Source organism: Paroedura picta, chromosome 4 (assembly GCF_049243985.1).
Source record: "Paroedura picta isolate Pp20150507F chromosome 4, Ppicta_v3.0, whole genome shotgun sequence".
Lineage (NCBI taxonomy): Eukaryota > Metazoa > Chordata > Lepidosauria > Squamata > Gekkonidae > Paroedura > Paroedura picta.
The window spans coordinates 43757303-43780941 of NC_135372.1; the positions used below are offsets into that span (position 1 = coordinate 43757303).

The 23639-nt window shown below is 42.6% G+C and overlaps 1 long non-coding RNA gene across 1 annotated transcript in view; it reads right to left on the reverse strand.

Moving 5' to 3' along the window:
- Positions 1 to 23639, reverse strand: part of LOC143836767 (uncharacterized) — a 191083-nt gene that overhangs the window by 109199 nt on the left and 58245 nt on the right. The gene's annotated exons all lie outside the window — the stretch shown is intronic.

Consider the following 23639-nt stretch of genomic DNA (forward strand, 5'->3'; position numbering starts at 1 on the left):
GTGTGAATGGGATTAAGGAAATGACCTGATGATATCAGGGTGCAATTTTTAAAATTAAATTTGGCTAATTAAATTTCCAAACGCCTTTTAGGAGATGCGTAAGCTCCGAGTGCGCTAAGGAGGGATGCAGAAAAAATGAATTGATTAAGCAGAAGAGTAGGAGAAATTATATAAATTAAAATTGGGTTACTTGCAAGATAATTCTAACACACGAAAAGATAAAACTTTAGGAGTCAGGTAAACTCTGAGTTGAGATTGGATCAGAATAAAGAACGTTAGGGTTGGAAGCAAGAAATGCCTCTCAGCTCTCAAAATATATAGATATAAAGAGTGGAACTGCTTCCACGAGCCCTATCTATCGAATTATTTAACTTTGTTTAGCAAAGACCTCAAGTTCACATTTCTGGACAGTCAGAATTGAAAGATATGAACACACTAAGGCAGCCTTCCTCAACTTTTTTATCATTGAGAAACCCTGGGAACAATCTTCAAGCTTCAGGAAACCCCAGAAGTGGCGCAATTGTGCAGGAAATGGTTGGGAAGCATAGCTGTGTACATGCCCACATGGGGCCCTTCACTTTCACCCCTTTCAGGCCGATCATTGGGAGAGTGGGGCAGGTCGACATGATCATGTATGCTCATATCATCCGATTAATGTTTAACACATTTTTAAAATATATTTAAAATTAATTAACTCTCACCCATTTGCTAAACCTTTTTAGGACTGTCAAGAACCCCAGCGTTTCATGAAACCCTGGTTGAGAATGCCTGCACTAAGTGGACATTTTAGAAGAAGAAGAAGAAGAAGAAGAAGAAGAAGAAGAAGAAGAAGAAGAAGAAGAAGAAGAAGAAGAAGATTTGGTTCTTATATGTCGCTTTTCTCTACCCGAAGGAGTCTCAAAGTGGCATACAGTCACCTTCCCTTTCCTCTCCCCACAACAGACACCCTGTGAGGTGGGTGAGGCTGAGAGAGCCCTGAGAGAGAGCCTTCGGGGAGGGCGGTATATAAATCTAAATAAATAAATAAATTAAATAAATAATAAATATCACTGCTCAGTCAGAACTTTTTTAATCAGTGCCAAGGTCACCTAGCTGGCCGCATGTGGGGGAATGCAGAATCAAACCTGGCATGCCAGATTAGAAGTCCGCACTCCTAACCACTACACCAAAATGGTTCTCGCACTCCTAACCACTACACAAAACTGGCTCCATGCAACAGAAAAAAAGTACTCTCAACTTTTCCATTCCTTTGTCAAATACTAAATATAATGATTGTACAAGCTTATATGACTTTCAGCCTGATGAAAGAAATTTAAGGAACTCAAAAACTTGTGCTAACTAACCTATGATATTTTAGTTGGTCCTCATAAAAAAGGTATTAGCCTATTTTCCTACATTAGATAAAATACGATAGTGCACCCTTCTTTGGTTCTAAAAGGCCTAACTCTGTTTACCATCACACGATTATTATTATTATTATTATTATTATTATTATTATTATTATTATTATTATTATATTTATATCCCGCCTCCCCCCGAAGGCTCGATCCCATCCCCTAAAATCCATAACAATGACAATAAAATTACAGTTATCAACAACCAATTGATCAACAATAAAACAACAAGTGATGGCATCGTCCTAATTAAAGGGTATAATTTAAAAGACCACCCTTCCAAACTTGCAATGTATGAGTGAATATAAAACTGGATTTTCCCAAGTTGATTATTTGATTGATAAAATAACTTTGTTACTTTTCCACCTGGAAAGGGGAAAATCCCAAATAATGAAAAAAGTCTCACTACAGGATTTTTTCTGAACTAGTGATATCCCTCGGTTTTGTCTTTTTAAAGTGCTTAACTTTGTGTCCACTCCCGCATTTAAATCTATCATTTCAGCCATGTACCCGAATTGCATGCCCATTTACCCCATCTGTACACAGCCCGTGGCGCCACGGGCGCCACGGTCTGAATAAAAGAGTAAGGGGTAGTGGGGAGGAGTTAGGGCGGGACCAGTCCGGGATAAAAACTCGGAGGGGCCAATCAGGAGCCGCGAAGCGGCTCCTGATTGGCCCCTCCAAGTGTCCATCCCGCCCGAAGCAGGCTTCACCCGCACAGCCACAGGTCAGCGGTCGGCCGCGCCGCCTTCTCCCGGCCGCCGGAGCGGCCGGGAGAAGCCTTGGGAGAGCCTCGGGGGCGGGTGGGCCTGGCCGCCTTCTCTCGGCCGCCGGAGCGGCTTCGCGGCATCGTAGACGCCGCGAGGCTGCTCCGCCGCCCGAGAGAAGGCTTGGGGGAGCTTCGGGGGCGGGTGGGCCTCGGCGGGTGGCCCTGCGTCAAACTGCCGCCTTCACCTCCGCCGCCGCTCAAGCCTCTCTGCAGAAAATGGCTGCCAGCAAGAAGACGCCGCAACGAGTAAGTGATCTTTTACTCTTCCCCAGCCTCCTAGCGCCCATTGTATTTAGGATACAATGGGCTTTTTTACTAGTTATAAATGAATCCCCTGATATGTCGATTTCATTTCTGAGTTGGGTTATATTTTGAGGTTGTCCAGTGCATTTTTTTCTCACTTTGGCTGCCATCGTGATTTTTTCATGCACTGCCCCTTCCTGCCCCACTTCCGCTGCCAACCTCTCAGCCATCCACCTTCCTCCATGTTCATGTGCTGCACCATCCACCATTTTTATTTAAAAGGGTGATTGCATTACTACGCTGTTTCTAAGAATAAAAATGTGTTCCTGTTTATTCTCCAAGGAGATGGATTAATCAACTCTTGCTTTGTGTCGACCCCACCACCGTGTTTTGTCACCATGAAACTCCCCCTGTTCTTTCTTTGCAATTTGGCCTGGTTGTTGATGGGAATTGCATGGTGAAGATGGGAATTCACTGACAGTATTCCAACAGTGTGCTTATAGCTTGCCATCAAGTGTTGATCACAAAAATACAGCATTTTACAGTTGGGATTTCAGTTTGGTTTCCAAACATGAGATTGTCAACACGTCTAGCCTGCTATTTGTAAGAGTATTGTTGGAGGTCCTGAGTGATTTAAACATTGCGCCGGGGGGGGGGGGATACAAAAAAAGGGATTACTGAGGCCTAGGAATGGTAGAACACCTGGATTCATGGCAGGATACATGTCATTGAAATGTACCACATAGCTGAGCTATGGCCTATCCTTGGATGTTCTCCCAATTTTGAAAGGCAGGGCTGTTCAAATTAAAACTGTTCTGACCAAGCAATCATATCAGGGCTCTCTCAGCCTCACCCAACTCACAAGGTTTCTGTTGTGGGGAGAGGAAAGGGAAGGCGACTGTTAGCCGCTTTGAGCCTCCTTCGGGTAGAGAAAAGCAGCATATAAGAACCAACTCTTCTTCTTAAACAGGGAGGATACAAGGCAGCCATAGAAATGTGCACTTGCTACTAAATATTCTTACATAACAATCCTGTTACTTGTACAATTTCTCCCTCAATGCAGAAACTCAACAGAAGTTCTAATGACATCTGATAGACCTTACAGTAAGCACGTTTTCTTCCTACCCCACCTCCCAATTTGGCTTGGGATATGCAGAGGTAATTGCGACCTACCAGTGTGCTAAGAATGGTGAGGTATGTGCCCAGAATCTTCTTCAGTCACTTACCTCTTATGAGACATAATTCCTCCAATGCTCTGCTAACAGCTACTCCAGCCAATTCAAAGAACTACTCATAATTCATCCAAGCATCTGCTACAGCTTCTGTTCTGTTTCATCTCTTAACAGGAGAGTTATGATTATCAAGGATAATGAAACGTAATGCTTGCATGACAGCAGGAATTGCTAATGACAACAATGATTGATACAAAAAAATGCACACTTTTGTTGAAAGAATGTAGAAATGCATACAGTGCAGAAATGCTGTAAATGAGAATTAGAAAACACAATAGGGAGGGGTGAACCTTTGTAACCTCTGTTTTTGTCTTTTTTTTTCTTCCCATAGGAAACAGTAGAGGTCAGATGGGGGCACCCTCTTTGGGTGCTCGTAGAATTGGTCCCCCAGTACAATATTTTTGAAACCTGGGGTTCTTTGGAGGAGAGGCTCCTGCAGCTACACGGCAGATTTGGTGCCTCTGCCTTAAGCCCCCATCTCCCCAGGTGGTGTTTTGAATAGGCTGATTTGGATGATTCGCCTTAAATATGGCTGAAAAGTACCCAAAATTGATTCAACATTGATTTCAATACTGAATTCAATAGTGAAATCAATACTGGTTTTGGGTATTTTTTGGCTTATCTGAACCAAATCACTCATCCCTACTCATAACCCACATTAATGTTGACTAATGTAACACCTGAAGGTGAATTAGGTTGGCAGGTTTTCTGAGGTATCTAAGCATGGAGTGAGGTGTTGGAACTGGATTCATTATGAATCAGAACCATGGCCTGGGAAGGGAATTCTCTCAGTAATTCTCTAGGTATTAGTGTGCAAAACCTCCTGCAGACCAACATAAAGGGATAGTGTGGATGAACAACATGTCTCAGCACAGCATGTTGTACCAGTGAGGAAACATTGGAAGTTACTGCAATGACATTTTGAGGCAGGGTGGAGTTACCCCAATACTACCATTCTCTATGGGCAGCCTAGTAGAGGCCCTGTGCTAAATGGTTGGGATGAGGTAAATCCAATGTAAAGACATTAATAAACTTTGGTTTACCTTATTTGCATGTACGTCATCTTCCTTTTGGTGTGGGGATGGGGCAAGTTGTGTTCATGCCCATGATAGAGAAACAGAAGTTTTCTGTGATGTATGAATAGAATCTATATGGTTTCCTTGTCTTCTCTCTATTTCCCCCTTTGAAAAATTGGCTTCCAGTAGGCTTTTCTTCACAAGGAGTGATAGATAACAGACTTGGCAAAGAGGCCATTCACTGAATTGATGGAAAGCGCTGCCTCCCTTATACACATAGGTGGTGACACCTGGTATGAGGCCTGCTGAAAGAGGCGGAAAAACAACCCTTATAAACTACCACAGTAGGTAAGGAGAAGATTTCAGTGTTTTGTTCCCTCTGATAGATACCTTTACAAGGTAACACTTGATCTGAAACAATACAGAGAAAACACCGAGGAATACTTTCAATGGGGGGAAAAAAAATTTGTGTAATAAAAATCAAATTTTTGATCGTCCTTACACTTCTCTACGAGGGACCATGAGATAACAGTCTGAAGCTTCAAGCTAGTCGGGCTGCAGTTACAAAGAAAGAATTTGGCAGTTTGCTTTTGTGAAATCTTGCAGGAATACTTTGCAGCCTGCTGAAGGCTGTTCGGAGGAGAAGAGAAAAGGTTATATTTATGAGCGCCTTATGAACACCGTGACAATAATTGCTTCTCGAGAGTTCTCTTTTTAAAATACATTTGAGTGGTGGCACTAAAGGGAGGGCGAAGAGAACAGAAAAGAAACAGGCATATCTGGTGCTGTGATGGAAAAGGCCAAAAAATACCCTTGTCAGAAAGAATTCTGATGTTAATCGTTGATGCCCCTTCAAAACAATGGTGTGGATTTCTTTTCTAATTGGCAGAACGTGCCGGTAGATGCAAGCCCCCGGAGGACAGCAAGATGTAGCAAGCAAAACAAAAGCACCCACATAAAAGAGTACCAGCTAAGAGTCTGAAATGCACTGAATCATTGGACAGGTAATGAGAACGGGAATCAGCCAGCCGCCGTTTGGCTTTTAAATGTCATTCTGATACCAGGAGAGTGGTGCTAAGAAGTACAGAGACGAAAGGTCTCACTCGAATGTACAAGATCTGAACCTGCTGACCCTTAAATAAAGGAAGTCTTTTACTACTAACATAACAAGAATCCTGTGGACAGAGGTAAAATGCCAGCCGGATTTTTTTTTTATTATTATTGCACTGTAATCTGTTCCCCAAAGTACTACATGGAAGAAAAAGGTAATGTAACACTGTTACACTACAGAGGGTCAGAGAGTAGGTGGATCAACAGGATAAAGAAACAGCAGGCGGCAGGCAGATACCACAAGTTATGGCCAGATCTACCCACTATTGGTTCACATATCATGCTTTGCAATTTCACTGAGCTTCACGTTAAGGTGGCCATTTCCAGCTTGGTAAATTTCTAAAGATATGGGGGTGGTACTTGGGGACAACAGTTTGGAGAGGGGAAAGATATGCGATGCCACTGAGTCTAGGCTTGGAAACTACCGTTTTTTTCTAAGGGAACTCTGTCATCTTCAGATCAATTGTAAAACCAGGGGAACTCCAGGCCCTATATGGAGATTACAACAAACAAAAACCGGGGTACACAATAAATGGGGAAAAAAACCAGAAAAAAGAGGGGACTATGTAATTGTGACTCTAAAACTATAGTAAATAATGCTTCCAAAAGTACAAAATAGTCATTTATGGAACTAACCTGTTGAACTGCTGCTTAAATTATTTTTGTACTGTTGTATTATTGTACACAAATTGACAGTATTGTTTGGTTATTACTAATATGTGAAGGTTAGCACCTTCACTTGGTATCCCTTGACCAGATGATGAACGGAGCCTGTTGCCTGAGGGGCAAGAATTCCCCCTAAATTTTCTTAGAGATCTCAAATAATGTGTTTTACTGAGGATCCTGGAGCAACTACAAGTCTGTAACTCATAGTAACAGGATACTCAGAATATGGGCTCCTTATCTTCAAGGGAATTAGCTCCATCTCAATTCCTTTCTGGAAGATGGTGTCAAGCATTTTTCTCTTTGTGATATGTTTATTTGTAACTTCACTGGACTCTTATTTTACCATGCTGGTTTTAATCACTGTTATTATTGTCGTCTAGTTCACATAAGATGAATGACATCCATAAATAAATCTATCACCCTATGATCAGTCATGATGGATCAATACGTGGGCTTAAAGTAGAGTAACTCTACACGGGACGGTAATGTGCATAATTGAGCAGCTTAACGTCCCTAATAGGCATTTGTCAAAAGGTGTCATCATGTGGTAGCTTATCACATGATGATTAATAGATTTGCACACAATAGCTGCAGTTACCACGGCTGGAATCCTTTCAGTGGCTATGCAGCAAACAGGCTCATGAAAACAAGACTTCATTGCCACTACTCACTGCTAAAGAGACTCGCTACTCTTCAGTTTAAAAAGTGCCATATTTTCATCAGTGAGAGTTGCTGCTGCCAAACCTCTGGTGAGGAAAGGAGGATAAAATTTGATCACCATTTGCTAATCCTTTTAACTTGAGTTGCTGCAAACTGAGTCTGGAACCTCCACATGATGGCGGTGTTAAAGAATGACCCGTCATAACAAGTGTGTGAGGCACCTTAAGTTGTACTTTTTTTTGAGACTGTGCAAAAGTACACTGTTTCAGAGAGTTGAGTTGTTTTGTGTGTGTGTGTGTGGGGGGGAAGAGCTGGGTTTTATATCCCACTTTTCATTGCCCGAAGGAGTCTCAAAGCAGCTTACAATTGCCTTTCCTTCCCTCTCACCCGGTGAGATAGCTTCTGAGAGAGCTTCTGACAGGACTACTCGATCAGAATAGTTCTATCAGGACTCGGATGAGCCCAAGGTCACCCAGCTGGCTGCATGTGGAAGAGCGGGGAAACAAACCTAGCTTGCCAGCTTAGAAGCTGATGCTCTTAACCATTACACCATGCTGGACGATAATGAAGGGAGTTTAAAAACAAAAACACTGATTTTGCTTTTTTTTTTTTTGTCATTTTAAGATGTGGCATAGCTGCTTTATGCCTTTTTTTGAAACATGCTGTTGCTTGAGTTTTAGACCATACATACCCTTTTGAAGGGGACAGTATATAATTGCTGTTGTGTTAGTTTTTCTTTTGTCTGTATGCTAATATAGCCCCATGTCATTTTAATTGATGTTTCATTTCTATTAAACAGAATTTGGGCCTAAGGTGCAAAAGGTCATGGAGCATGGACAGTTGGTCAACTTGCAGTTACATGAGCCCCATTGTCACTGAAGAATAATGGTAAGCTCAATATGTTTATAAAACTATTTTTATCATCTTACTTTCATGAAAACAGACTATTTAACCCCTGTCCCATTTTTGTCATCCCAATGTTCCTTTTTTGTATCATGAAGAAGAAGGAAGAAAGGAAGGAAGGAAGGAAGGAAGGAATGGTTTTATATGCCACTTTTCTCTACCAGAAGGCATCACAAAGCGGTTTACAATCGCCTTTCCGTTCCTGTCCCCACAATAGATCCCTGGGAGGTAGGTGAGGCTGAGAACTCTGAAAGGACTGATCCATCAGAACATCTCTCTTTGGGCTGTGGTGAGCCCAAGGTCACCCAGTTGGCTGCATGAGGAGGAATGGGGAATCAAACCGGGCTTGCCATATTAGAAGAAGAGATGGTTCTTATATCACACTTAACCACTACATCAAGCAGGCTCAAGGAAATATGGCCAGCCTAGTTTTAGAAGACAGATGGGGCATACATTTTAAAATGAAAAATTTTAATGGTTGCAAGAAGGGGAAAATGGCAAACTCCAACTCTGTGCCTGGATCTCTCAAGTCTTTGCACCCAAACCAGCTTGATTTACATCATATGAGAGCAGCCACCAAGACTTGCGACACTACTAAATAAACGCTGAAGGTGCAGCAAGGGATGCATCAGTGTAACATCACAAAACATAGGATGTTGTCAATATGGCATGGATGTTCCTTTCTGCGGCCCAGGAGCAAGATACAGAAGTACAAACATTTAGGGCCAAAGGACTCGTTTAGAACACTTCAACAGAAGAAAAGAGTTCAGCAGAAACCAACAAAGCTTGCCGGCAATGTTTGCATTTTCAAATCCTCCCACAAATCTTGAGGATTGAATTTGATCCCGTTGAGCACTCCCAGAGTCCTTTTGCTTTGTCTCACTTGCTTTATTTCAAATAAATGCTTTGGCTAACCTTGCAGTAATATATCAACCAACCAGAACTGGAACTGCTGCACATTTTCCCTGGCCGTGTTTTTTAAGGCCTTCATCCATATTGCTTGGAAGGTCCTGTGAGAACAGGAAATGGAATCACTGCTTGCCAAATCAGACAGAAATTTGTAAGAAGGCAGATAATAGACGACATGATCATCCTCAGTTACACCAAAGGGGAACTCTGATTAGTGCAGGAGTATTAGTGCGACTGCAGCTGGGCACTGGGATTGGAATCTTGGCTTTTCTCCTTCCAAAGGCGCCACCTCCAACTGGCTGCAGATTCCTGGCTCCAGAGAAGCATATCGGACCTCACCAAGGACCAGAGCCTTCTTGGTCCTGGCCCCCACCTGGTGGAACGAGCTCCCTGAGGAAATCAGAGCCCTGCCTGAACTCCCACAGTTCCACAGGGCCTGCAAAAGGGAGCTCCTCCACCAGGCATTCGCTTGAGGCCGACCAACTCGGAACATCTGCTGGTCCCCCCCTCAGACACCCTGCCATGACTGAACAATTTGACTTCCCCAGCGTTGTTGTTATTCATGTTGTGTTGTAAATGTTACTGTTAGATTATGATGTTCTATTGAAAATTATATAATGTTATAGATTGTTATAATGTTCCATATAAATTTATGCAGTGTTCCATCTAAACTGCCCAGAGCCACAAAAAAATGGGCAGTAGAAAAATCCAAGTAAATAAATAAATACATTTAAGGAGCGACGGTAACTGGAACCAGATATGTGTTCTCACTGTGAGAACAAATTTGTAGAGCCCCGATGCATGGAACATTTTGGACTGAATAAAGATAGCAAATACACCCACATCTGTATAAATTGAAAATCTCTTCATCAAAATAAGTGGAAGCAGAAATCAAGCAAGGTGTGCTCCATGTGATGTGCAAGTAATCAGAAAGTGCATAGACCTTCACTATGAACTAAGGCTAAGCGCATTTAACTTTTGCATGCAAACCATTCCCTTTTTGTGGTCGCTTCCTCATGTAGTTGTGGCCCACATGTAAGCATGAATGTGCATATTCCACAGGTCCTGCTGAAGGTGCACAGGGGTGGTATGCCATTCGTTTCTGAACATCAAAATATTCTAAATGATATTTTCCGTATTTGAGTCATTTAGTCCGAAACGTAAAGGAACTTAAGGAATGGTAGAGGACAGGAAGGATTGTCTATGGGGTCGCGATGGGTCGGACACGACTTCGTACCAGCAACAACAAAGTCAGAAACTGTATTAATACCACTGCCAATCTGTACCCAACAGAAACCGATGCTGGCAGAAGAGACAGGGATGGCAATTTTGCTTTATTTTATCTCCTTAATACAGCCATATTAGCTGTATTCCAAATGAAATGCAGGCACTCAGTCCTTGTCAGTTCCTTTGGGAGGGTTTCAAAGGACTACTGTGGAAAGTGAAAGGTGAGAACAACAGCCTGCTTCTCTATTTAATACTGTGTTGCTGGGTCTCCCCTGGGCACCAATGGGAGTGGGGTGGGGGTAAGGTTGCCAGCTTCGGTTAGGAAATCCCTGGAGGTTTGCGTGTGGAGCTTGGGGAGCTAGTGGTGTGCAATGCCACAGAGACCACTCTCTTGTTTGCAGAATCTCAATATGCAAAGAGCATATCCTTAAAACAGTAAAATAGTTGTATTTTGAAAGGAAACAACTTTGTAAAAAGAGAGAGAGAGAGAGAGAGAGACTAAACTATCTAACTGTTCTGTTGTCTTTATTCTGTGTGTTCTGGAGGCAAGCAGGGGGGTATGCGCTCAAAGCAACAGGCAATCTACAACTGAGCCAATCAGGATGCTGGAGGAAATTATTTGGAAAACATCAGGAAGTTCCTACTCTTAACTATGCTAAATACACATGTCTTCCAATGCCCCCTGTAGGATTTATTTATTTTTATTCAGTTTACATCCCTCCACTCCCACATAGCGGCTCATTATTGTTGTTGTTGTTAGTTGCGAAGTCGTGTCCGACCCATCGCAACCCCATGGACAATGATCTTCCAGGCCTTCCTGTCCTCTACCATTCCCCAGAGTCCATTTAAGCTCGCACCGACTGCTTCAGTGACTCCATCCAGCCACCTCTGTAGTGGCTCGTAATGGGGTGCAAATATCTTACAAAACTCCATAAAATCATAAATTTGTAACCCCCATTAAAAAGCTGATTAACTCCCCTGGCAGTGACCAAACTCCCTCATCCTTGCTCACAAAGTATTAACCATCTCAGGAAGACTGCAAAACAGCCAGAAAAAAAGGGGGGGGGAAGTGGGTGTGTGAGTGTGTGTGTGTATATGTGTATGTATGTGTGTGTGTATATGTATATATATGTGTGTGTGTGTGTGTGTGTATATGCGTTGAGCAGGGGGTTGGACTAGATGGCCTGTATGGCCCCTTCCAACTCTATGATTTTATGATTATATATATATATATATATATGTTTTGAATCATGCATAGTACTAATCTTGAATATTTCAGCATACTACTAATCTTGCATATTCCAACATCTTGAAATCATCCATTTTCTCCAGGGTAATGGATCTCTGTAGTCTAGAAAGAAGCTATAATTCCAGGAGATTCCCAGGCGCCACCTGGAGGTTGGCATCCCTAGTATTAGAGGATCCAACTCACTTTGTGCTTGTAATAAACTTTTGTCTTTAAGAATTCCTAGCATGAGACTAAAGAGTTAAGAGTAGCTAGAAATTCATTCTGCTTATCCTTTGCTGGCCTGCTGTTTAGCGGCAGAGCTCGTGAACATCTTTCCAAGATTAAGATTTGTAAACATTCATATAGCATATCAATTCAGTTCAATAATCCCTCCCAGCTCATCAGATGCAAAGGGATTGTATTAAGTTGACTTCTTTTAACCTTTGCATAATTAGCCTGCAGCTGCTGAGGTTTGCTCATATCTTTAAAAACAACTTGATCCCAGTTTGAAAACAATAATAATAAATGTTAAGGTTAAATATGATTGTCTTGCTAATTGCTAAGGAAGAAAGGACCCCAGGCGGTTGACTTGGCTGCTACCTAAGGGGTTTAAGGGTGGTTCGCAGACATGTGCTCATCACTTAATAACTGTAAAATGAAGAATTGATTTGATTGGTTACTATAGGGGGGAAAAAACGTCCTGCTTTGGGGTGTTGAAATACAAACTCAACAGCCAGTGATGGTCCACTGGCTCAATAGAAGAAAAACATACACTTTCCATGTCTTTGCATGTCAAGAGATTGTATTGATGATAGTACCTTGAGACACTTTACTGCACAGGCACCCCTTTGCCTGATCCATATGGATGTAACCCAATTGATTTCTCCTCCTCACTTGATTACAAAACCTTTGCTGATATGTGTTTGTAGATGGGATATTCTGCCCGAGAGATGGAATACACTGCTTGTGGGGGGGGGGGCTCCTTCATTGGAAGTTTTTAGGAGGAGATGGGATAAACATCTATCAGGACCATGTGCTTTTTAAAGTCCCCAAGAAGGTGGGAGGCTGGACTAGATGACCAGAAGAAGAAGAAGAAGAAGAATTGGTTTTTATATGCCGCTTTTCTCTACCAGAAGGAGTCTCAAAGCAGCTTACATTTGCCTTCCCTTTCCTCTCCTCACAACAGACACCCTGTGGGGTGGGTGAGGCTGAGAGAGCCCTGATATTACTGCTCGGGCAGAACAGCTTTATCAGTATTGTGGCAAGCCCAAGATCACCCACCTGGCTGCATGTGGAAAAACAGGGAATCAAACCCGGCTTGCCAGATTAGAAGTCCACACTCCTAGCTACTAGACTAAGCTGGCTCTTGGTGTAAACAGCATTACAATTTTATAAAAGAAACCAACAAATTGGCAATAAACACAGAGGCCACAAAAATAAAGGACCCCATGCAAAAGCAGCAGAATCCTTCATTTTGTGAGAAGTTTTGCTGCTGCTCAGGTGGATGTGTTTTCTTACTCTTCTAGTAATGTGCTCATAGCAGTGATGAAAGGGAAAAGGGCTCCTGCCGTCACTTTAATATCTTGTGCAGATGTGACATTACAAGCTGCTCTAATTGAAACAAAACTCGTACGCTCATGGCGACATTTTAAGCTAAAAGCCATCAGAATTAGGCTTCTCTTCACATATCTATTCAGCTCTTCTTGCTCTTGGAGGGCAGCCATCGTGATACTTATTCCAGCTAACTATCCCAACTTTGGAAATTCTAACGTAATATCATAGTGTCATGGTATTCTCTTCCATTTTGCCTCCCTCTTGAAAGCCTGCTGGCTTTCCCGTGGTGGATGGAACCTTCAATTACAGTTTCTCAAAAGAGAACTCGAATTTACATTGCTTGTGGGGAGTGGAATTGAATAGTATTAATGGAAGGTCTCTTTCCTTGGGCAGCAGATGAAACAAAACTGAAACATACTGAGAAATAGCCTATCCACAGAAGAATTATTTCCCCTTCATCTAAGCTGTGGCCAAATTTTTATTGTGTTTCAGAGGAGCATAATCACCAACTGAAGTTTACAGGACAAAAGTGTACACGTCTCGGATGCGTTTTGACTGGTAGGATGGATTTGTTTTTCACACACATTCCATATCTGAAATAAAGTTGATGGTAAATAAAACTTTAAATAAAACTGTTTTAACTCTCTGGTTTAATACCCCACCAGCCTGCACTCCTTCTCACCAGCTGCAGGGCGCCAGTGTAGGGCAAAGTCAGGTGCCGCTGTGCCTGTGCCCCTTCATATTTGAGACATTTGGGGGGCTGTGGTTCAATGGTAGAGCATCTCCTTTGCATGCAGAAGGCCATAAGTTCAATCCCTGGCTTCTCCATTTAAAAGGATGAGGCGATTTAAAAGGATGATATGAAAGATCTCTGCCTGAGATCATGAAAGGCCACTGTCAGACTGAGTTGACAATACCGACAAGGTGTATGCACACACAAAAAATATGGACCATTTCGGGTTTGGAGAGACCCAGTCTAGACCATTTAAAAGCCCTCAGATACAGCTGTTTCAGACTTCAGAATGTTTCTAAAGACCCCCAAATTTCAAGAAGATTGGACCAGGAGGTCCAATTATAGGGGCACCCAAATAGAATTCCCCAAACCTGCTCCACTGTATCCTTAGGATGGGGGAAAGATTCTCTGTATAGCGGCAAGAAAAAAAAGGATTCCCATTATTAATGCTATCAAAGCCAGACTGAATCTTCAAAGAAGTAAATTGATCATCTTTATCAAAATGTATCTATCTCAAGGAAGAATATGAAGTCAAGCATTATCTTGTAATCACTTTGAGTCCAAGGAGTAAGGTGGACTATGCATTTATTTTAAAAAATTACAAGTTGAGAGCCATCTTGGTGTTAAGGTTAAGAGTGGCGGCTTCTAATCTGGTGAGCCGGATTTGATTTCCTACTCCCCCACATGCAGCCAGCTGGGTGACTTTGGGCTTGCCACAGCACTGATAAAGCTGTTCTGACCCAGCAGTCCTGTCAGAGCTCTCTCAGCCTCATCTCCCTCACAGGGTGTCGGGGGGGGGGGGAAGGGAAGGCAATTGTAAGCCACTTTGAGACTCCTGTTAGAGAAAAGTGGTGTGTAAACACCAGCTCTTCTTGTTGCAGTTGGTTGTGGACTTCTTTGCACAAGGCCACTGGTTCAGATGGGAGATAAACTTAGGTTCAGTTCATAGTTTTGAAGCTCAGTTTTGGCGAGTGAATACATGAAATTTAATTCAGGAGCATACATATGCATAGGACATCTCAGGCTTTCCCTCTATTCCTGTGTTGTTGTTGTTGTTAGGTGCGAAGTCGTGTCCGACCCATCGCGACCCCATGGACGATGATCCTCCAGGCCTTCCTGTCCTCTACCATTTCCCGGAGTCCATTCCTGTAATAGAATATAATTGTTTATATCCTGTCATTAAGTGTCAAGTAGATTCCAACAGCCCTTTAGCTTATTTCTGACTTGCATGAGCCCTGATCACCAAGTTTCTGCAAACACCTTTCAATCACCCATAATATACTGCATGACTCTAATGTTAGAATGAATAAAAACAACTGGTCTGACCTTTATTTTACAACATCTCATAATGTTAATAGATTATTAAGAAAATGGACACTTTCAACGAAACAGAACTCTATAACAGATATTGTAGTTCTACGGATCTCTTGGGCACTTTGGAGGTCTAATTTTTCAACAATTCTTTCCCCACCTACCCCAGGCGAAAGATAATACAGTAGTCAGTGGGATACTTAAAATATACAGATGGCACAGCTATCATTTCTAAGAAAAGATTTGGCTTGTGAAATTTTCCCACTTTGTATAGGGTTTATATGTTATTTAAGCCCGCTCTGCTACTATATCTGTTTTCCGTAGTTATCTTGACTAATACTTCCCTCTGCCTTCTTTTCCTATAAAAGTAAGACACTATCTCCTCTCAGTTTGAAACTTGGTAGGGAGGCCCTCAAAAAGAAGTCCTGAGGACATCATCCCAGATAGAGGTGAAAAATGGTTATAGCTGGAAAGATTTGTTTTCATTTGAAACTAACAAAACCCATAAATAAACGGAATAAAATTAATCATCGTTATATAACAACTAATTTTTTAAAAAAATTTATATTCCAACTGTATTTTAGTTGTTTAAATGTTTTCATCTCGTGTGTCTTTTTGCTGCCTTGTGGACCCTGATTTGACGGAAAAGTGGGAGGGGGAGTATTTTTTTTTAATCCTCAAGGGTTTTTTTTTTTACGGATGAAAACAAACTGACTCTGCAAACGGCAAACTGCAATCTGAAATCTTTACTCACAAACTGAAATTCTTACATCTAAGATTTCCAGCCTTTAGGTAAAAGCTGGAGATCAGCTGGGATGACAACTGAGCTCCACCTGACAGAGATCACATCATTTAAAGAACATGGCTGCTTTGGAAGGTTGACTCCACGGCATTATACCCCACTGGATTTTCTTCCCTCCCCAAATCCCACCCTCCTTAGGCTTCGCCCTCAAAATCTCCAGGTATTACCCAACCTGAAGCTGGCAACCCTACTCACAACAGACTGACCCTCCCTTAACTTGTATTTGGGACACCTATCTACCAATGCAAATATTCATCTTTGTTTCATAAAACAGAATATTATAGATACTTTTTGTATCCCTAATGTAAATGAAGCCTTCAGCTGGAGGCTTGCCGAAGCAAATTCTAAATCAGGGCCTGAACTATGTAGAAGAGGCGAGAATGCTGAAATCATTCATCCTTTTTCTTTCTCCGTTGTCAGCATGAAACATTCAGGTTATTCACAAAAAAGTCAACTTTTGCCAAGTCTGGCTCATTTTATCTGGGCAGCATTTTGAGAGACAGAAAGGAGGGAGGGAAGCATGAGAAGGAAACCCCCCTCCACTAATTATTTGTTTCTACGAATATTTTTGAATTTTCAATGTCACCATTTCCATAAGTAACCACGCCTGTTCCGCACTGCAGAACAGAACCAATAATCAGCAGGGGAGAAAAATGATAAATAAAACTATTTTGTATGCACTAAAGAATGGAAAATAAGTTTTCTTCAGCAAATGATGAGTGACAAGGGGAAGAAAGCAGTAATATAACCTGATTTGCAAGTATATATGGACTGTGGGTAATCAAATTGTGACCAAACAAAACACAAATAAGCTAAATAACCTTGCATAGTGCATGGACAAGTTGTATTAACTTTAGCAAGGAGAAATTAGTATTAAACAGTGTTATTTTTCATTATTAGAATACTCCAACTTTTATGTAAAATCCTCAGTTTTTCAGTGGGGAAGCACTAGTTGTGAGAACTTCACTAAATGTACCAAACTCCAGTTCACTTTTCTGTAAGATGACCAGATTTTAACATTGGTAAAGCGGGACACCATTGACCGGGGGGGGGGGTGTTCTTGATTAAAAATTTGGTCTATATGGAGCAACAAAAAGTTTCATATATATATTTAATTTCAACATAAGTATAATTTGCCAGGTGCCCCCAGATGTCCCTCCAAAAGTAGGGCAATCTGGTCACCTTACTTCTCTGCCAAGTATTCCTTTCACTGCAGCCCTCAGGGTTATTTATTTACATTTAGGTACTTCATTTATGTCCCACCGTTCTCCCCAATGGGGATAAGAAGTGACTTGCATTGCTCTCCACTTTTCCATTTTACCCTCACCACTAACCTATGAGGTAGGTGAGGCTGAAAGTTATGACCTATGGCAATCTTCCATGGCCAGGTGAGGATTTGAACTTGGTTCTCCCAGTCAGGCACTGTAATCATTATATCACAGTGGTGAATTCTGGTAACCCCAGAAGCTGTAGCAATGGAGGAAGAGAGGGAAGAATTGGCATCCTTGATGTGCTTAAGTTACCATCCATAATCATTTATGCTTCTATGGCTTTTGTTCGGATCTTTTTTTTTTACACAGACATTAAAGAGTGGTATCAGGAACCGAGTCAACAGATAAAATACTGGAACAAGCCCCACCCACCTCTGCAGTTCCTAAACTCTCTCACAGAGTGCTACTAGAATGACAAACTGTGTGCTTGAGACTCAGGCCATGTAATGTTCAGCAGAAAAAATAATGGGTTATTTTCTTTCACTGTGATACGATTTTTGTAAAAACGTTCTTCATAGTTATGGAAAACAGGGAGAGGAGTTCCAAGATGCTTTCCTTAAATACATGGAAGGGAATAAAAAAGAAGACTTTTGCACATAAGTCAACCAATCAGTCAAAAGCAGCAACGATAATAATTCATCAAGAAATTAGGACATTTGGGGGGGAAGTTACAGACAGGGCACAGAAGCGCCACGGGGACATATTGGGGGGGGGGGAGACACTGTTTCTCAGTAATCAAATTAAATCCAGCTCACCACATTAGAAGCCACTGCTCTTAAGTCCACCAACCTGTACAAATTGCCATTGCCTTAAAGAAGTGTAGCTAAAACACAAGCAGAAGCTGCTGCTGCAGGAGAATGGTGTCCTTTTTGACTTGCTCATCAGCTGCCATGGGATTATTTTCCTTTAAATTTGGACATTCTGGCTAATCGCTTCTCAGAGCTATTCAAGGAGGGAGACACTCAGGTATTTACTATATGGAGATGTGATTGTGTAGTTAATAAGGTTTGCAATTTGAGAAGAGAGGAATGCTTTTGTCTTCTGTATTCTCTTTCTCTTTCTCTCTCTCTCTCTCTCTCTCTCTCTCTGTGTTTGTGTGTATGTTGAGGGGAGTGCTACACAACCTCTTGTCCCAAGCAGCTCTTTCTTCCAGGGGTACTGATTTCTGCAGTCTAGAGAGGAGCTGTCATACCAGGGGATCCCCAAGTCCCACCTGGAGGCTGGCATCCCTGATACTGATTGGGGCACAGTGCCCCATCACCCCACCCAAGCAACCCTTCCCTTCAGGGGAATTGATGTCTGCTGTTTGGAGAGGAGCTTTCATTTTGGGGGTTTTCCAGGTCCCACCTGGAGGCTAGCATCCCTGAACAGTGGCAGTGATGCTAACCTCCAGCTGGGACCTGGAGATCCCACTACTGGGTTTTTTCAAAACCTGAAAAATATTTCAGGGGTTTCTCAATGGTTATAAGTTGAGAAAAGTTGACATAGGGGCAGTAAGTTATCTGCCAACTAATGTAAGTTATCTGCCAACTAAGTCATCTGTAAGTTATCTGTAAGTTATCTGCCAACTAATGGTTTCATGTTTGACTGTAACATACAACTGTTTTTATTTACTTTGATATTGAACTGAACTGAAGAATGTACAGACTGAAAGGTTTTCAGTTCTTCAAGCAAATTTTGCTATCAATTAAATATTTTAATTGAAGGAAGAAATTGTGACAAGTTTATGAATTATTTGATAGTTATTGCTATTAGCAATTACTGCCACACAATATTTCTCTTTGTTTCCCACATGGAGCCTGGCATCCCTGCACCTCCATGGGATCCAAAGCCAGAGAGTCCCCACCTCCAAAGTAGTCCTTTTCTCCAGGGGGACTGATCTCTGTTGCCTGGAAATGACCTGCCTTTCCAGCAAATTTCCAGGTCCCAACTGGAGACAGACATCCTGCAACCTCTCTGAGACACAGTGCCAGAAAGTTCCTCCCTCCCAAGCAAGCCCTTTCATCTCCAGGAGCCTGGATATGAGTTGTCATTGCAGAGTCTTCCCTCCAAAACAGCCATTTCCCCCTGGGGAGCTGATCTCTATAGACTGCAGATGACCTCCAATTCCAGATTTCCAGGAGGCACCTGGAGGTTGGTGACCCCTGGGTCATGAATGTTCCTTGAGGTTTGGAGGCAAGGCCTCAAGAGTCCAGGGGTGGGCAGGAGCTATTACTATGTTGCCTGCCCTCAGAATGCAGGTGTGCATCCTAGTACCCATTCTTTCCCTGGATGCAACGGGCTTTGCCTCTAGTTGTATATGCTTATATTAAGCAACAGTCAGCTTTCACTCGTGCTCTGCCTGAATCTGAGCTGGGATGTTTCCCTCTCAATGGAGTGTGGTCCAGCAATGCCTCTATTGCACCAGAGTCAGAACTAACTGGGCTCCCTCACGTTATCTATTAAAGAGAAGGAGGTGAGGTATTACCTCACTAGTGGTTGAGCTGGGAAATGCATGATGCCAAACGTTTCCTTTTCTACCTGTTGTGTAGAGAAAGTAGGTGGGATTAAATACCGGGCTGACAGTAGCCATTTTCAATCTGCCTTTGCATTCCATTTTAGTATTTGAAGTAAAAAAAATCCTCAATTCTCGTCTGCTTGCTCACAGGTAAATAACCAGGTTCCTCTGGCTCTCGATGGTGTTTGCTGGCCCCCATTATTTACTGTATGCAACTTATAAAAATTATTCAAAGACTTCAATGCAAACTCTGGGAAAATATTAGATAGGTTTCTTCACAAATTATCTGACGTCACTCCCTGAGCTCCCCACACACTGCTTGATTGCTGTCCTCTATCCTAGCCAAATACTTACACAGACAAACTTAAGGTCAGCAGATAGAAGGCTCCTCACTTTCCAAATGCTTCCCCCGGCTTATAGGGTACACAGAAGAATCCTTGGGAGATAACAGACGATAAAAGACCCAAACTTGACTGGTCAAGTCAAAATAGGCCCCAGGTATACAATATTCATTTTCTGTCAATTTCTTCCTCAGTGGTTTATATCTCCATAATATTTCATTAAGAGCCTCTTGTGGCGCAGAGTGGTAAGGCAGCAGAAATGCAGTCTGAAAGCTCTGCCCATGAGGCTGGGAGTTCAATCCCAGCAGTTGGCTCAAGATTGACTCAGCCTTCCATCCTTCCAAGGTTGGTAAAATGAGTACCCAGCTTGCTGGGGGGTAAACGGTAATGACTGTGGAAGGCACTGGAAAACCACCCCGTATTGAGTCTGCCATGACAACACTGGAGGGCATCACCTCAAGGGTCAGACAGGACTCGGTGCTTGCACAGGGGATACCTTTACTTTTACCTTTAATATTTCATTAAGTTCCAATTATGTTCAATCTATCTCTGTTTTTCTTATAATATACCTTGGCCCACTGTTCTCATGTAAGTGGGGGATTCATTAAAAATACAACACGATCTTCTGAAGACATTTTTTTTTAACATTTGAGTGCCATAGCAATAATAGTGGCAATGAGTCAGTGGAATCAAGGCATCTCAATGGTACTGCTATAGCACTGAAATGCTCTATTGGTTTAGTGCTATAGCACTCAACATGGAACATTTAAAAATACATCCAAGAAAGATTGCATGGCAAAAAAGGGAGGCAGAGGGGGAGAAGCAACACTATTGGAAATGACCATAGCACTTTGGTGACAACACATTAAAGGAAATAAATTTGCTCTGTGAAACCTCCATCCCTGTATCACTTTACTCAAAATCAGGCCGTCAACAAATAACATCTGGTTCAGAATAGTAAAGTGAAAATCTAATCACAGCTCCATGTTCTTTAGCATCTCTAATCCTTCAGACTTTCATTGATGACTCCTTGTCTGGGTTTATCCTTCAAATGGTCATCCTAGCTCAGTTTCATGTCCATGGATTTTTCAGTCCTTTCAGTTTATTAAACTGCCTTTTTGGGTAAGAAGTCAGTTTGCACTGGAATTGCTGACTGGACCTGCTCTGGCACCTTGCCTTATATATAATAAGAATTTAAAGCTAAAGGGTATGGCCAGTCAGATAAAAGTCAGAATATTGAAAAGGTCAGAATAATAATCCACATTACTACCATTCATATCCCAAAGGCCCACTATCAAGATTATTAGGGCATTGGAGAATTTACCGAAATGATCCTCTTAATATTCCATCCTTATATTGAGATTTAATAGTCCCTGCCTTTCTAAAATTGCAAGATGGCACTTAATAGACATCATGATCACAGGCCTGTCAAGAATGGATCTAGAGCCTTTGACCACTGGGGGAGTTCATATGTAAATTTTAAAATAATGATCTTTATAAAACTGAAGAGAGTTCACTTAGTCCCTGGGAGAGTTACCTTTGGAGGCTTTCAGAATCAGTTGGAAGGGGTCTTCATCAAGAGTTGCAAGCAAGCAATTACAAGGACTAATTACATATGTAAATACAGTATTTCAGTTAATGCCACTCGTACGAGGACCACTGCAGTGTAGTGGTTAAGAGCAAAGGACTCTAATCTAGAGAGTCAGGTTTGCCTCTCCTCCACATGAAGCCTGCAGGATGACCTTGGATCAGTCAACTTAGAACTCTCTAAAGCTCAGAAGGTGCCGACTGTAGGAAGAAAAAGGGGATGTGATTATAAGCGATGTTGAAACTGCTTAAGGTAGAGAAGTATAAAAACTTAGTTGTCTTCTTCATTCAAATGAATGGCTTCATAGTTTATTTCCAGACCATGCAAAGTCAGTCCAACCACAACCAATGCCCATATCCATCTCTGAGTCCTCCCCCCCCCACCAGTGAGCAATGCTAGACTAGTAAGAGGTTTGATAGCTTGACTTAAATGAATTAAATAGACGGTTGTGACACAATGAACTATATACCATAAAATGTGAATTAGAACCAAACATTGACCAAAACAACACATATCTAAGGACGGCACTACCAAACTTGCATCAGAACTCTGTCATCAAGGCGGTTCTGAACAATGGAGTGATCAACTACATTAACTGGAAATAAAGGAACTGCAAACAATTTAAAAATAAGAGCAATGATAATAATAATAATAGTAACAGCATAATATTAGCAAATATTTATATGTTTACTAGCAGAAAAGCCCATTGAATAAAAAATGCAATGGGTTCTAGCATACTCCTCCCTGGCAATCCCAGCAAGGCCTCACCAGACCATGACAAGGCTGGTTGGGGTAGGAGCAAGATTTGGAGGGTGCTCCCTACCCCCCCCCCCCCAACTGGGCAGCCCTGCCCAAGCCTCACCAGGCTGCAGTGAGGCTGGTCGGGGTGGGGGCAAGTTAGAGTGGGCACTCCCTGCCTTTCCAACCCACCCACCCGGGCAGCTCCACCAAGGCCTCGCCCGGCCTCAGTGAGACTGGTCAGGGCAGCGGTGAGCTTGGACAGGTGCTCCTTGCCTCCCTCCCCACTGAAGCCTGGAGAGGCTGCAGCAGGGCTGCTTGGGCCGCTGTACCTGACTGCTGCCTGTTTGTGTGGCTGGAAAACAGAGAGGGAGGCAATCAGGGATGGCGTATCCCCTGCCTGATTGGCTCTCCTCTCACCATTCTTCTCTGGCTTATTTATGGTCTAGCCTTCCTAAAAGTCCAGGCTTTTGTCCACACTAATTAAAGGTTAAGCCTGTTTTATATAGCTATAACATAGGAAAACTAATGGGTGCAACCACTTCAGTGCCAAATTCAGCTCTGGAACATGTCTTGGACAGAGGATTAATCTCAACTTTCCCCCTGTGTTGTCTTCTCCAGTGGAAACAGCTATGGGTCCATATGGACCCACTATGGAACTCCACATGCACTGACTACACCATGTGCTCATCCAGAAGTGATTTCACAGCATTTGTGATGCTCCCCCTCCTCAGACTCTGCACCACACAAACTTTCAGAATTGACAGATACAGGCCTGGCAACCCTAGCAGCAGTCACTGTACAAACTGGCCTGCCTATAGCAGCCTCCATGTATCTTTGCACCGCAGCCACCGTACAACTTAGCTTCTCCAAGCTCAGCCCCAGTCACTGCAGAACTTGGCTTGGCCCAGCAACAAGCAATGCAATCCAGCCTGCCACTGCACAGCCTGGCCCAGTAACCATCACACAGCTTGTCCTGGCCTGACCTGGTGGCAGCAGACACTACACAATTTGACCTGGCAGTGCTGCCACCGTGAGATTTGGCCTAGCCCTAAGGCCACCATGCAGACTTTTCCCAGAGATAGGATGTGAGGGGTAGGGAAGGAGGGAAAGATTAAGACAGGAGCAGATAAAGGTAGTTGGTTGGAAGGTGGGAAGAAGAGAAGGAAGCAGGGCAATGTGAGAGATTTTGGCATTAAGATTGCTAGGTCCCTCCTGGCAACTGAGAAAGGAAGCAGGGAATAACCAGGTATAGGAGAGGGAGGCTCAGGCTACTTTGCTGGTGATGTGGCAATCCCAACACTGGAATGTCCAGTGATCCTTTTGTATTTGGGCAAAGGATCTATGGTTAGAAATGGCTCATGCCAGAGATTTGCCCAAATACTAGAGTGTTGCTGAGATGATGGCAATATGATGACTTGACTGTAGTACATATGGGAAGTAAAGT